General features: G+C 47.7%; 1 protein-coding gene across 1 annotated transcript in view; it reads right to left on the bottom strand.

Annotated features, from left to right (window-relative positions):
* RPH3A (rabphilin 3A) overlaps positions 1-14562 on the bottom strand; it is a 255820-nt gene that overhangs the window by 109069 nt on the left and 132189 nt on the right. Inside the window, exon 2 of the mRNA XM_070516106.1 lies at positions 13965-14067. The gene's annotated coding sequence lies outside the window, so the exon portion shown is untranslated. The remainder of the gene's footprint in view (positions 1-13964; positions 14068-14562) is intronic.

Genomic DNA, 14562 nt, shown 5'->3' with positions numbered 1-14562 from the left:
CAGAAATGGACCCAGCCAAGGCCATTCTTGACCTTCCAGGGACCCACAGCCCAGAAGCAAGCCCAGGAAGGTTAGCCAAGCCCTGCCCAGATCGGCACGTCCTCCCAGGCAACCCACAGACTGGTGAGCGGTAATAAATGTTTATTGTTATGTGCCCCTGGGGTTGTGGTTGTTTCTTACATGATGTTATTGTGGAAACAGACAACTGATAGAATGAGAAAACTCAGTCAGAGAGAGATCACAGCGACTTCCTAGCAGACTTCTTAGCACCCAGTGAATATTCAATAAATGTTAACTAAATGAGTGAATGAATGAATAAATGAGTTGGAAACCAAGTCCAGATCTGACACCACAGTCTGAGTGTTTGCCTAATAGGCTATACCAGAATCAATATTTCTATCCTGAGCAAGTTTGTTCCCATTCAAAACCACCCAGCACAGGAGCTGAATCAACAAATGCTCTTTCCTTTCTCTTCTCTCCCACCTCTAACTTCTCCTCGGTTTTAACTCCATCCCTACTCTATTATAAGGTCCCTAGAGAAAAGGAGAAATGCCAGCAGTAAAAAAAGATGTGTTTGACACAACTATGAGTTTCAATTCAATCTTTCTCTGTTTTTATGTGTTAGACATAGCTGGATTCCGTCCACCTCCCATCTTTGATCTCCAGCTTTTAACAGGCAAGTTTAGACCATTTATATTATCCGTTGTGACTACGGATATATTGGAGGTTTGCTGTACCATCTTCTTTTGTGCATTCTGTTTACCTGCTTTTAACATGGTCCACCCCCACCCCCCGCCTCTTCTGCTGCTATTTCCCCCACTGCTAGTAGGGAAGTTATATTTTCTTTCTATTCTTTCAGTGGTTACCTTCCATTTTTTAACATGCATATGTGACTTAATCTAAAATTAAGAGATTGTTTCCACCAAGATGCAATGGCAGAATAGTTTAATTCTAGTCTCTCTCTACTGTCTTGCGCATCTAGCCCTGTTTATCTCTCTCCCTCAGAGCTGTCACCCCTGTATCCCCAGGCCCTGGCACAGCATCTGCACCCTGTACATGCACAAGGAATGCTACTGGATGAACGGATGCTTATCTTTGCTTGTTATTACACTTTAAACATATACGACGTTTACTATGTTCTTATAGACAATTTTATATTCTTCAAGGGATTTTCACACTTGCCAACCCACACCTTGTAAGGTAACCAGTGCAGATATTGTAAATAGGATATGAGGCAGAGGCGCTCGGTGTCCTGGGAGCATAACAAACCAGAGAGAGGAGGCTCCAGAGGGTGAAGCCAGGCCTCTGGACTCTCAGCCCCGTGCTCTCTGAAGTCTCCAGGATATTGGCAGCCGGACGAGGTTTAGTGTTCCCCTCTCATGAATATTTTGTTCACATTTAATCATCATAGCACTTTATATGCCAGTGACAGTCTGAGAAGTTGTCTCTCATGCCTGAGAGAGCTCTTCGTTCATTCCAAACTCTTTACCCTTATTAAAAATTTGTTACTCTGAAATATCTACTTGTCTATATTTATATATTTATCTTGATAGCTATCTATCTATCTGTAGAGATGGAAATAGAAATATACAGTTATGCATCATTTAATGACAGGAATACGTTCTGAGAAATGCATCATTGGGCAATTTCATCACTGTGTGAACATCGCAGAGTGTACTCACACAAACCTCGATGGCACAGCCTACTGCACACCTAGGCTGTATGGTACTCATCTTATGGGACCACCACCAGCTATGTGGTCCATTGTTGACTGAAACGTCATTATGCAGCTCATAACCGTATATTTTTTCCCGACGTAGCTGGTTCTTTTGTCAGGGCAGCCCTGTACCTCTCAGCATCCTTCCCCTCCCTGGCGCCTTTCTTCATGAAGTAGATTTGTTAGTTGATTTTTCTTTCCAGGAGCCTCAGCCCTCCCCCAACCCTCACCTCCCTGTCACTGTGGCCCAGTAGTGACGTGGGCAATGAAATTATTCTACCCCCGACACCAGGAAATGCAGGAAGGGTCTGTGGAAGGCAGGATATCAGCATTAATTTAAAAAAGAAATACACCCCGACCCTCTGTGAAGAGCTTTAATCTTTCTCTTCAGGGAATTAAAACATTTCAAAATAGCAAATGAAAACTCATTTAATCTCTCCATTCAAATATGTTCCGTCAGCCTATAGATTATTAAAAAAAAAAAAAAAGATGACAGTGCTGAAAGTGAGAAAAAAATAAATAAACTCAATTTGTGCTAGCAATCAAAATTTCAAAGCTGGGGTCAGGCCTCCTAACGGGAAAGAGGGAGATATTTTCTGCACCAGGGAACCAATTCCACTGTCATTATATTCTACTTCTTTTTGCTTCTGCAAAGCCCCATCCCTCAACTAAAGGTCTTATTCATTTTCTCCTTCCCTTTTAAATTTCTGTGCAAGCCTAGGAGTGCAATGCCTCCAATGATAATACTAATAAGAGCTCACAATTATGGAGCACTTACCACATGTCGATCACTAATCTAAGTACACGGCATGTTGTACAACACATTCAATGCCCACACAACTCGATGTAGTGGGCACCACTATTATTCCCATTTTACAGATGAGGAAACTGAGGCACAGAGAGGTGACATACCTAGTGGGGGGAAGAGGGAGGATTTAAGCCCAGGAACTTTAGCTCTGGTGCCCACACTCTTAACCACTCCCCTCCTTGGCCTCTCAAGGCCATCCCATTACTGTCCCCTGAGATAAGTCACTGTCCCGTCTTCTTCTGTTTCTCCTCCTGAGTACTCTCCACCTTTGTCCATTCTGCTCTGTGTGGACTGAGCATTCAGGAGGCCGACCTGTGTAGACTGCCTCATTGGGCTCCCTTGCCCATTGGGTTCAGCCAATGGGAGGCCCTGGCAGGAGACGTGAGGATGGGAGGAGAGAGAGACTGGGGTATTCATTCCCATGCCCTCTCCCTCTGGTCATCATAGGTTGGCCAATTCACTTGACCAAATGCCACACATCCCCTGTCAAGTGGCCCTCTCCACAACTTTCTCTCAAGGTTCAGGTAACTTCTCTCTCCCCTCCCCTCTTAATACCTAGAGGTGGTAGTCTTCTCCTGCTGGATCAAGTCCCCAGGTTGCTGTACATCTTTGGCAGGTTCCCTAAACCCTGCCTCCGTCTTGGTGAATAGTCCTCTCATCGTCTGCAGATTTCCTGGATGGAGTGTGCTTCCGTTCCTGCCAGGCCCCTGGCTGATACGCCCGCCCAGGACAATTCATCCGCATTTCCTCCAACTCTCACTTCATGGACCACAAAAAGCCGCAGTCGCCAAAGGAAGGAGGATTACTCAGTACCCTTAGGAGATGGTCATTGGGCCGTCAGCACCGCTTCTGATACTAAGGGAGGACATTTATAAATCATTCTTTCTAGAAGTAGCTATGGAGTGCCTTCTAGATATCAGACACTATGCCGGGGATACGCTCGTGGATGGGACAACCAGGGTCCCTGCCCTCAGGGAGCAGCGTAAACCTTAGAGGGAGATTCAGGTCATAAACGAAATAAACGAGAAATAGAATAGAATTGCAACTGTGGAGGGCGAGATGAAAGGAAGGAGAGTCTAAGAGGGGCACCTCCCCAAATGAGTGATGCTTAGACCTGAGGGATGAGGAGAGGAATCGGCCAAGCAGTGTGAGTGTGTGTGTGTGTGTGCACGTATGGGAGTTGGGGGCTTAGAGTGTTCCAAGCAGAGGAAGCAGGAAGGACCTAAGGCAAAGGTGACGGAGACGGAAGCTGTGACGGTACAGCTGAAGCCCTGTGTCCACCACCCCAGCACCTGCGTGAGGCTTTCCACTGGGGATGCTACAGCCCCTTAGGGGGAACACAGGAAAGTGGGCACGGGGCTTCTTCTTTACTGCAGCAACCACAAGGATGCTCCTGGCACTCAGTGTCCAGGGCCAAGGATTCTAAATGCCCTGTGACGCACAGGACAGCCCCTCACCGTGAAGACTGATGTGCCCTGAATGTAAACAGCACCCTGTTTGGGAAACAAAGTCCTGAGCAGCCCCTCCCGGAGGCGCTCTGAGAAGTCCGTCTACACCAGCTCCCATCCAACAGGGTGAGGTGGGTGGGAGGAGCGGAGGGAGAGGGACTGAAATGGATTTGCGTCTCAGAGGACAGGACCGGAGATGAAAGGGAAAGGAGGACTCCAAGAAAGAGAGGATTGAGCGGATTTTCTTATTTTTAATTTGAGAATGAGAATTGAGAGTGAGAGAATATTGTTCTAGAAGGTCGCTGCCATCACTGTGGAGCAACGTTTTTCAGACTCTTTAGAACAAGATGCACAGTAAGAACTACACCTTACATCCCAACTCAGCTCATTTACACACACGAACACAGACATGAGACCAAAGCAAGCGTTTCACAAAGCAACACTTCCCCAGACCATAAACGATGTTCTCTCATACGTTCTCTTCCTGGATGATTTCTACCCACTGAATCGACTTTACGGCGTACTAAACAGATCTCACTTCTCGGTTTGAAAAACACTGCTGAAGACATAACTAGAAGAGAGTATTTTAAAGATGAAAATTGTGATAACGGATTATGTTGATGAGCATGTGGGGAAATGAGCATCTCATAGACATTAGTGAGAGCGAGAATTAACGCACTTCCATTAGTGGGCCGTTTGGCAGTCTTTATCAATATTTTAAACGCATATGCCTTTGACTCAGCAATTCCGCTTCCAGGAATTCCTTACAGATTTACTCACACGTGTGCCCAAAGACGGATGGAAAAGGATATGCATTGCAGCATTGTTTGTAGTGATGTAAGATGGGAAATAATGTAAATGTCCATTGTAGGAGACTGGTAAAATGAATTATGGGACATCCTCATTATAGAATAGTAAGCCACCATGAAAAGAAATGAGGCAAGTTCAGATGAACTGAAATGGAACAAGGTCCAAAGCGTACCATATAGTTGACAAAGCAAAGGCACCATCCTGATAACTGTTAAGTTGAATGATGAGTACAGAGAGATTGATCATATTATTCTCTCTATTTCTGTATATGTTGGAATTTTCCCATAGTTAAAAAATTAACAAGACAAGTATGGGAACTATTTTGGTATGTTACCAATTGTGTTTAAGCCGATTTGCTTTGCTAGACGAGAGGGTACGGAAGAGAATGCAAGTAACATGTGTCTCTGGCAAGAGAACTAGGGAGCACATGTGGGAGGGAAGATCTTAACCTTCCACCCTTTTCTGCCTTTTAATTGGCAACCATACGTACCTTTTATCTATGTGTGTACTTATGATTAAAAATATAAAACTGCTTTGCCAAACTCAACAAAGATAAACTCCATTCCATCTGAAATCAAAAGAATCAAAATTATACCTGAAAACGACAAACAAACCAATTCACAAAATAGAATGTATTCCTGGCTTTGACCGCCCCCCCCCCCCACCTCCCACCACACCACTGCCTTCGGGGGTTTCCTGAGCAACCAGGTAAAAAAGTGGAATTGTGTTGGATTAAATTTTTCTGTCAAATTGTTTCTTTGAATTGACACAGGACAAAGACTGGGCCACGTGAGACCCCAATTATACCCGGGTTAAACTGGAAATGATTTAAAATTTAACTTTTTTAACTTCATCACTTGAAGAATGATGGGATTATGATGCAGACATTCCATTTCTCAGTGTCCACCTGAAAGAGGAGGCCTGAACGAGGATGCTCATTGCAGCACGGGTTGTAATAGGGAAAACAGGAAAACAGTCTAAACATTCATCAGTAAGAATACCGATGGAATATTCTTGGGGCCTTTCAGAGATAATTAGGTTTTGATGAGGCCGTGAGGCTGGTGTCTCCATGACAGGATTAGTGTCCTTACAAGATGAGGAAGGGACACTGGAGCCCTCTCTCTGTCTCTGTCTCTCTCTCTCTCTGCCAAGTGAGGACGCAGCAAGAAGGCAGCCATCCACAAGCCAGGAAGAGTCCTCACCAGGAACTGAATCATGAGCACCTGGATCTTGGACTTCCAGCCTCCAGAACTGCGAGAAATAAACATCTGTGGTTTAAGCCATCCAGTCTATGGTATTTCATTATAGCAGCCTGAACTGACTAATAGAAACCCCATGAAGCTATTCAAAAATATAAAAATATACATATACTAACATGGAAAGAACTTCAAGTCATAATGTTGGATGGAAAAAGCAAGTTGTGGTCACAGTATGACAGTCTTGCACATTTATGTAAAACACACATTCATCTAACAATACTGTAAGTTAATATACAAATGCACATAAAATTATCTGGAAATATAAACATCTAGCAAATGACAGGACACTTCAGGAGCATGGGAGAGTCATAGTCAAAAGGGATGTTTTATTTGTAAGTTTGTGGCGGTTTTTCGGTTTGTTTTTTTGCTGAGGAAGATTCGCCCTTGAGCTAACATCTGCTGCCAATCTTCCTCTTTTTGTATGTGAGCCACCACCACAGCACGGCCACTGACAGATGAGTGGTGTAGGTTCGCGCCCAGGGAACCAAACCCAGGCCACTGAAGTGGAGCATGCCGAACTTTATCACTAGGCCACTGAGGCTGGCCCTGTAAGTTTTAACTTTTTAAAAAATGCATTGATGTATTACTTATATAATTAAAAATTATTTCAGAATGTACCCCCTCCAAAGGGTTCAGAAAGAATAGCCTGACCCCAGGCCATACAGTCAGCCAACTTCAGAGCAATTTCTAGAATCCAAGGTCTAAAATCTGCCTCCCAATCTAAGAGTTCTTCCTGCTACCATTTAGCTCTCCATCTCCGTTTTGAAACCAACAAAAACCACATTCCTCTACCCGAGAGAGAATATGGCAGGGCTCGCACCCTATCGGATAGCAAGGAGGAGATAAGCTTTTAAGCACTAAACGGAACGTGGTTAGATCTCAACGAGGTTAGCTGAGACAATTAATGTCAAAACCTTCCAACTGACAGCTTTACACAAATTAGCTTCCACATCAGCTTTAGGAAACGAATTTCATTAGAGTGTAGAATTCAGTAGAGGGTTTTGATGCCTTTTAAAGAAAAGGAGAGATGAAACTCAAGGGGAGATTAAACTATCTTCTAGAGAAACTTCATAATTATACTAGAAGGACAATGTTTACCTCTGAAATCAGCGCCCAGTGAGGATAAGCTAGAAGGAACAAACAAGAACCTCAAAGAGGTGTCAGGTTGAAATCTGCAAGAGAAATCCATGAGAGGGAAATAAAAAGATTAAAAGTCTCATCAGTCTTATCAGTTATAGTAAGAGCTAACATTTATTTACTCATCCAAAAAATATTGAGTTCTGACTGTGCCAGGCACCATTCTAGGCACTTGGGGATACAGCAGGGAACATGACACACAAAAGTCCTCCTGGGGCCAATGTCCTGGCAACAAACATAAGTGCTAGAATGATCTGGGCAGGTGAATAGGGAGTACCAGGGTAGGAGGGTTCTATTTTAAACACAGTGAGTCAGGAAAGGTCTCACTGAGAAGGTGACATTTGAGCGAACACTGAAGGAGGTAAAAGAGCAAGCCCAGGAGATATCTAAGGAAAGTTTGTTCCAGACAGAGGGAAGAGCAAGTGCAAAGGTCCTGAGGTAGGTACCTAACTGGCATACATTTGATGAGCAGCAAGATGCTAATATGACTGGAGCAGAGAGAACAAGGGAGGAATCCCAGGAGATAGGATGAGAGAGGAAGCCAGGAGCCAGACAGGCCATTGCAAACAAAGAGACAGCAGCCATAGAATTTAGAAAGCAGGAGTGACTCTGCTCCACCTACAGCCTTTCTTCGAATGTGCTATGCAGTCGTCCAGCCACATCTGTTTGGGAAGGAGGTGGTCACCTCACTTGCGCAGGACCAATCAGATTTCTGCTGCTGAGGTTTGGAATCTGGGCTATAAAGACTGAGTTATTTTGCTGGCAGGCGTGGCAATCACCGCCAGGGCCCTGTCCAGATCCCCTTGGATCCTTTTACCATTTTCATGCACACTGGTGGCCTCTTGGTGACTCAGAGAGCCTGAAGTGCCTGGGCATTCCCTTAACCCATGACTGACAGGTGCAGGGCTGTAAATACTCCACCTCTGTCATCGCTGAATGGGGATGTCTCCAAGGCGCGCCTACACTGTCTCCAGAGCTGCCCCAGCAGGATTAATCCAGATCACCTTCCTCGGAACTGTGCTTGGTACCACGCCCTGCGTGGCCTCTTTTCCTTCCCTTAGGAGCCCTATCTCCCTGCCGTCTTCCCGGTTTCCCCGAGGAACCCTTCCTAATAAATCCTTTTCACGTGACTCCTTGTCTCAGGGTCTGCTTCTGGGAACCCACCCAAGCCAGGAGGTGAGCTAGGAAGTCACGTGATAACCACCACCGCTGATGTTCGCTGAGCGCTCCCTGTGTGCCAGGCAGTGACCAGAAGCACTGCATCCACACGGACTCATTCACTTCACATCAGCGCTAGGAGGCAGGTGCTATTATTATGCTCCGTTTGCATATGAGGAAGATGAGTTGCAGAGAGTTAAGTCTGTGCAGCCACTAAGTGGCAGAGCTAAGATTTGAACCCAGGCAGTCTGATTCCAAGCCTGGGCTCTTGGCCACTCGACCGTTCGTGTAGGCTTGGGGTGCAGAGCTGGCACTTGGGGAGGCCGTGATGGTCCGGGTGCGAGAGGAGACGTGGCAATTATCTATAGAGAGAAAAATTAGCCCAAGAGAAGCATTGAGGGGAGACGGAGAGGCACGTGGATGGGGAGGGGTCCAAGAGGACATTGCGAGTCTCGAGTCGCCATGAAGCCCAGCCATAGCTCTTGCCGTTGAGTTCTAAAAGATCTCCCTGATTCCATGTAACACCCTTCATTTTTATCTGAGCCACCTTGAAGGAATCTCTTCTCCTTGGAACCAAACTAATTCCCACATGTGCCAAGCACTGTGGGTCCTAAGATGAGGTCTGGTCCCAGCCCTGCAAAGGCCTGTGGTCAGCTTCAGCGCAACCATCTCAGTTACCTTTTGAGCCAATATTAATAGAAGGTTTATGTGGAAACTTACGCCAAGCACTACACTGAGTGCCTTCCATGCATTCCATGAGGCGGATGCCATAATCAGCTCCATTTGACAGACGAGGACATGAAGACTCAGAGGTGTGAAGTCCCTTACACAAGGTGGGGGTGTGACAAGTGACAAAGCCAGCACTTCAGGTTAGGTGTGACAGACTCAAAGGGCCACAGACTGGAGCACTGAGCTTCCCCACATTGCTTGTCCAGGTTCTGTCCTGTGAGGCACAGCAGGGAGCTGCGGGGTCCTCACTTGCCCACGTCTGCCCTTGCCACGGGCAGAAATAACCTCATAAGCCGCCCACAACTTCTCAGAGCCAAAATTTAATGAGGCTAGACTTTCTCCCAAAAAACTGGAATTGGAGCATAAAAGAGTAATAGCGCACGCACACACACTTGAAACGTCACCCCCTCCTCCCTGCCGCTTCCATGATGGATATCTTTTGCCTCCTCACAGATGAGTTCCTCCCCGGCCAGCTGGGACCATGCAGACAAGCAGCAGGGGTGTCCAATGAGCGGAGAACTCTCAGTGAATACAGAGTCTTCAGAAAGCGATGGCTCCTCTCTCTCAAACCAGCAACTGAAAATTCCTCTCAGAGCAAAGCAAAGCCCTTTGTGGATCAGACAACAGCACAAGCACGTTCCGACTGGTTCAAGGGTTCCAAATGAGATCCCCTAACAGGCTGGTACCAGTCAGACGCCAACCAGGAAAACAGATACCACTCTAAGTAATTCAAACAGAGGAACTTTAATGCAGGAAATTGGTTACATGGAGGATGGAAAAGGTCAGAAGCCAAGACGGCATGGGGAGACCACCCAGAGATCAGCAGCAGCAAAAGCTACAATTGCCCCCAGATCTGGGTAGACACAGGGAGGAGGAGGCATTACCAGAGCCCAGGGGCTCGGGTCGCAAGGCAAACGCTGGAACTGGAGAGATGCAGCCATTGCCGAAGAAGCCTCTCAGGGTAGAAAAAGGTAGGAAAGAAGGGCCCCAGGGTCTCCGTCCTGCCCTCCAAGATCCTGCGGGGTCTCCCATTGGCTGCTCCCAGGCAGGAGCTAGGGAGCCCAAGAAATGCAGCCTAAAGGGCTCCCCCCACCCCACGCTAACAGAACAGGGAAAGGAGAGCAGTGGATCTGAGGGCAAACTGGCCCAGGACCACCATACTCTGGCTTCATTCATTCACTCACTCATTCAGTGAACATCTCTTAAATGCCCGTCATGTCCAAGGCACTGAGCTGGGTGCCTAGAGCCTACAACACTAACAATACACAGCCCCTCCCTCGGGGAGAGTTATTTACAGTTGTATGAATTGTGGGCTGGTCATGGAGATAACACAGGACCCAACCTGGAAGGAGCAGTGGATCTGGAGGCCCTTCACTGAGAGGACATTCAAGCTTCATCTTGAAGGATGAGCAGGTTTGCCATGTGTGGGGAACATCTGTTGTTTTCATCTGCTCAAAACCCAAGATTCCTTGGAGAACAACCTTTTATCCACTCTCAGTCCCCATGGTTCCCCAAGGGATGAACACATGACCCAAATCTGGCCAATCAGCATATTCCTTCTTCCTGGCCACAGTGATTGGATCAAGGATGAGCACGTGACTGAAACTGGTCCAATGAGAGGCAGCCCTGGACTCGCTCAGGACCCTTACACGGAAAGGAGCTCTCCTTCTCCCGGTGTTGTTACTGGATGGAGGCAAGCCTGAACTGTGGATGGCCATCTTGCCACTAGGGAGAATGGAGGAACTTAAGAATGAAGCCAACACAAAGGGAAATTGATCTGAGAGGAAGAGAAAGTCCTGATGGTATCATTTGACTTCCTGGATCCAGCCATACCTGAGACCAATAATATTAGATCCTTCAGCTATTTGAACAAATAAACTTGTATTTTGCTTCGGTCACTTTATGTCGGATTCCTGTCACTCATGATTTAAAAAGCCATGACTGACAAGATGAGAGAAGGTGGAGGAAGTAGGGTTTGCAAGGAGAGGCAGGAAAGAGGGTGGTGGATTCAAGGAACCACAAATAGTTGGATGTGCCGGGATGGCAGGATTTTGTTAAAAGGGGGGACGGGGGTAGCAGGTGAGTCTGGAAAGGTAGACGTGGACTTCAAAAGCCTAGAACACTAACCAGAGGAAGCTCAGCTTCCTCCACAGAACCCAGAGCTTCTACAACTTTCTATTTTTACATCAAATAATCAGCAAGTGTTTTGAGCACCTCAGGATTACGCCCAGTCTCGTAGTGAGTACAAAAGAGACAGTTTGTGCCCTCAGGGGGCTTACAATCCAGGTAAAAGGAGGGAACCTATAGCTGATAATGTAATAATAGTGAATATTTATTGAATATTTACAATGTGCCAGATACTGCATTGTTTACATAGATTCTTTTCATTGAATCCACACACCTGTCTAGGAAGTACGAACTGAGATTGTCCCCCTCGTTTTATGGATGAGGAAACTAAGGCTCAGAGAGGTTGAGTCACTTGCCCAAGGTCACACAGTTTGGAAGTGGCAGAGCCAGGATTTGAACCCGGCAGTGTGACTGCAGAGTCCACATGCTCGAAGCATGTTGCCGAAGGGTCAGTCGAGTTCCAGGTGGAATAAGAAAAGTGAACAGGAAAGAAGTCAAAATGCCAAACTGGAATCTGTAACCAAATGTAAGAGGCTCTGCCGCAGGCTGCATGTTGGGAGACAGCCCCATGGAGGGCGCAGCTGAGGGTCACGGGTCTGCCTGGCAAAGAGCCCTTTCACCTGTCAGTGGGTGTCCTCGTGGGCTCAGGGGCGACCTGGCCTTGCTGAGGAGACAAGACAAATGAAACCCTTGTTGAGGGACATGAACTTGAAATGTCAGAGGAAGAAGCAGCAGGCAGCTGCCACCTGTCCCCACCTTCATGGTACCCAGTCTTCCCTGGACAGCACCCTTTTTCCGTGGTCGTGACTGCCTCCTGGCAGGTACTGCAGTTTGACACCCTGCAGTTTCCCCACACCACAGAGCGGCCTGCAGGAGGTGCATTTGCTTTTATTTTGGGGAAGGAAGCCGGGTAGTCTAGTATTAACATTCGGTGCTCTCACTGCCGCGGCCTGGGTTCATTTCCTCGTCAGGGAACCACACCACCCATCTGGGGGTTGTCATACTGTGGTGGCTGCGTGTTGCTGTGATGCTGAAAGCTATGCCACCAGGATTTCAAACACCAGCAGGGTCACCCATGGTGGACAGGTTTCAGTGGAGCTTCCAGACTAAGACAGACTGGGAAGAAGGACGTGGCCACCCACTTCCAAAAACACTGGCCGTGAAAACACTGTGAAGAGCACAGAAGCATTGTCTGATGCAGCACCGGAAGGCGAGAGGCTGGCGCAGAGACCAGGCAGGGGTCCGCTCTGCTGTCCACAGCGTCGCCAGGAGTCAGAATCCACTCGATGGCACAAACAAAGACGGACGGGAGTAGGTTCTGAAGTCCACCCATTGTCTACCCCCCACCTTCCCTCACACTCTTAGAGTGTGCACACACGTGCACGGGTACACATTGCTCTCTGTTGATGCAAATTATGCCCATCCTTCAAAGCCCCCTGAAATCCCACCTCTTGTCAGCCTTCTTTGAACACTCAGACTGGAAGCCCCTCTCTTGTCTCAGAACTCTGAGAATCAGAGTCACTTAGAGGAAACCAGGCTCAGAGAGACTACATGGCACGTGAGCCTCAAAGCCACCACTAGATTCCAAGTTTTCTTCAGAGGCCTCCCCAGACCGGTTCTCTTCCAGGCGACCCAGAGCTCCAATGATCTGTGTGCCATGGCTGGACACATTTTAGTGCCTTGAAATATCTTTGGATGGCAGATGGCATTTATCATATCGATGTTGACCGACTGGTCATGGCTGTCTGCAGCATTGTGTTGAGAAGGATGCAGAGGGTTATGACGTTGTCCTCAGTGTCAAGACTGATGACTGATGTCTGCCGTGAACACAGAATGGGGGGTGACGTCATATATGCCACGGATTTGCCATCTGTTTCTCCTTGCAGAAGCCTCTCACTAACGTCCCAGGCAGAATTAGCTGCTCCTAACCGTGGATCCCCACACCACTTGAAACACATCCGAGGACTTTCCACATGGTGATGTAACTATACGTTTGCATGCCTCTCCCATGAGATGGCGAGTTTCTCAAAGCCACAAGCCGCTCGTGCATCCCCAGGGCCTCAGTCGCTGCCTCGCCTGAACCACAGCAGATCCTCAGTAACATCTGAACGTTGCAATGGTCAGACTTGCGGATTATAATTTCACTAGCTTATGTCTTCTTTAAACAGCTCTGTATTTTCCTCCCACACCTAGCGTAGAGCTAAACTCATATTTAATCTAATCTAATTTATTTGCTATCAGTTGTCGAGCGCTTACTACCTGCCAGGTGCTGTGACATGGGCTGCAGGTATATTGTCGTATTTATTTCCCCCCACACCCTGCAAGATAGCTATTAACCCTATTTTACAAATGATGGCACTGAGGCTCAGAGAGGATATTCGACTTGCCCAAGGTCGCACAGCCAGTGAGGAGCAGAGCTGGGATTTAAATCCAGGTCTGTGACAGCAATTTTGGGTGATTGATCACCGTTGTAACGAAGAGTAGTGGTCGGTGGGGAGGCAACAAGAGTACCTACGTTTGAAATCTAGAAACTGATGTGGGGCTGGGGGTGTCCTGTTTCATCTTATTAAATGTGGCATTTAGGCTCAGAGCCTCTTTGGGGTGGTGGCCAAAGTCGGAGCCAGGCTGCAGCGGCCACTGTGCCGTTAACGGCCACGCTGCCCGGACTCGGGCCTGCTGGGCCAGCCCATTGTGACTCAGCCCCTGGGAACGTGTGCTTCTTTAAATAGATCCTGCTCTCAGCTGGTTCTCAGGGCTGATCAACGACTCACCTGTCACCAGAGGGATGGACCCTGGGGCTTGCCGAGCTGCTGTGCCGAGGTGGAGCAGAAGGACATGAGACGCGCTGGAGGAAGGTCATCGGTGGCTGAAATCCTGCCAGAGAATTAAGAGAATGACGGGGTGAGACCCACCCATCGCCCCAAACTGGTCTTCTGGGGTTTCGCGCCAGGCCCCGCCTTTCCGCAAAGCCCCCGCTGCTCTGTGGAGGAACCAGGAGCAGGTGGACCAGAGCCAGGCGACCTATGTTCAAATCCCAGCTTTGCCACCAGAGAGCTGCGTGACCTTGGGCAAGTCCTTCCCTTTCCTGTCCTCTCATCCATCAAGCGACACTCTGTAATTACAAATGCGCATCAGGAGGCAGGAGACAACCAGATTGTTCTCAAAGGAGGATCAGCCGAGTGACTTACGGTCCCTCCACACCGTGCGACAAATGCCACTCAGACACAAGAGGCAATTAACACACGCCGGGATGGAACCATCTCCAAGCAGAGTGTGGGAAAACGAGCTGCCATCTGAGCATTTTAAGTGGTGTCCTATATAGACATGTGCACCAGAACATTCATAGAATAACTGGAAGGATACACACAC

Source organism: Equus asinus, chromosome 8, assembly GCF_041296235.1.
Source record: "Equus asinus isolate D_3611 breed Donkey chromosome 8, EquAss-T2T_v2, whole genome shotgun sequence".
Taxonomy (NCBI): Eukaryota; Metazoa; Chordata; class Mammalia; order Perissodactyla; family Equidae; genus Equus; species Equus asinus.
This window is presented reverse-complemented; position numbering and strand designations above follow the sequence as displayed.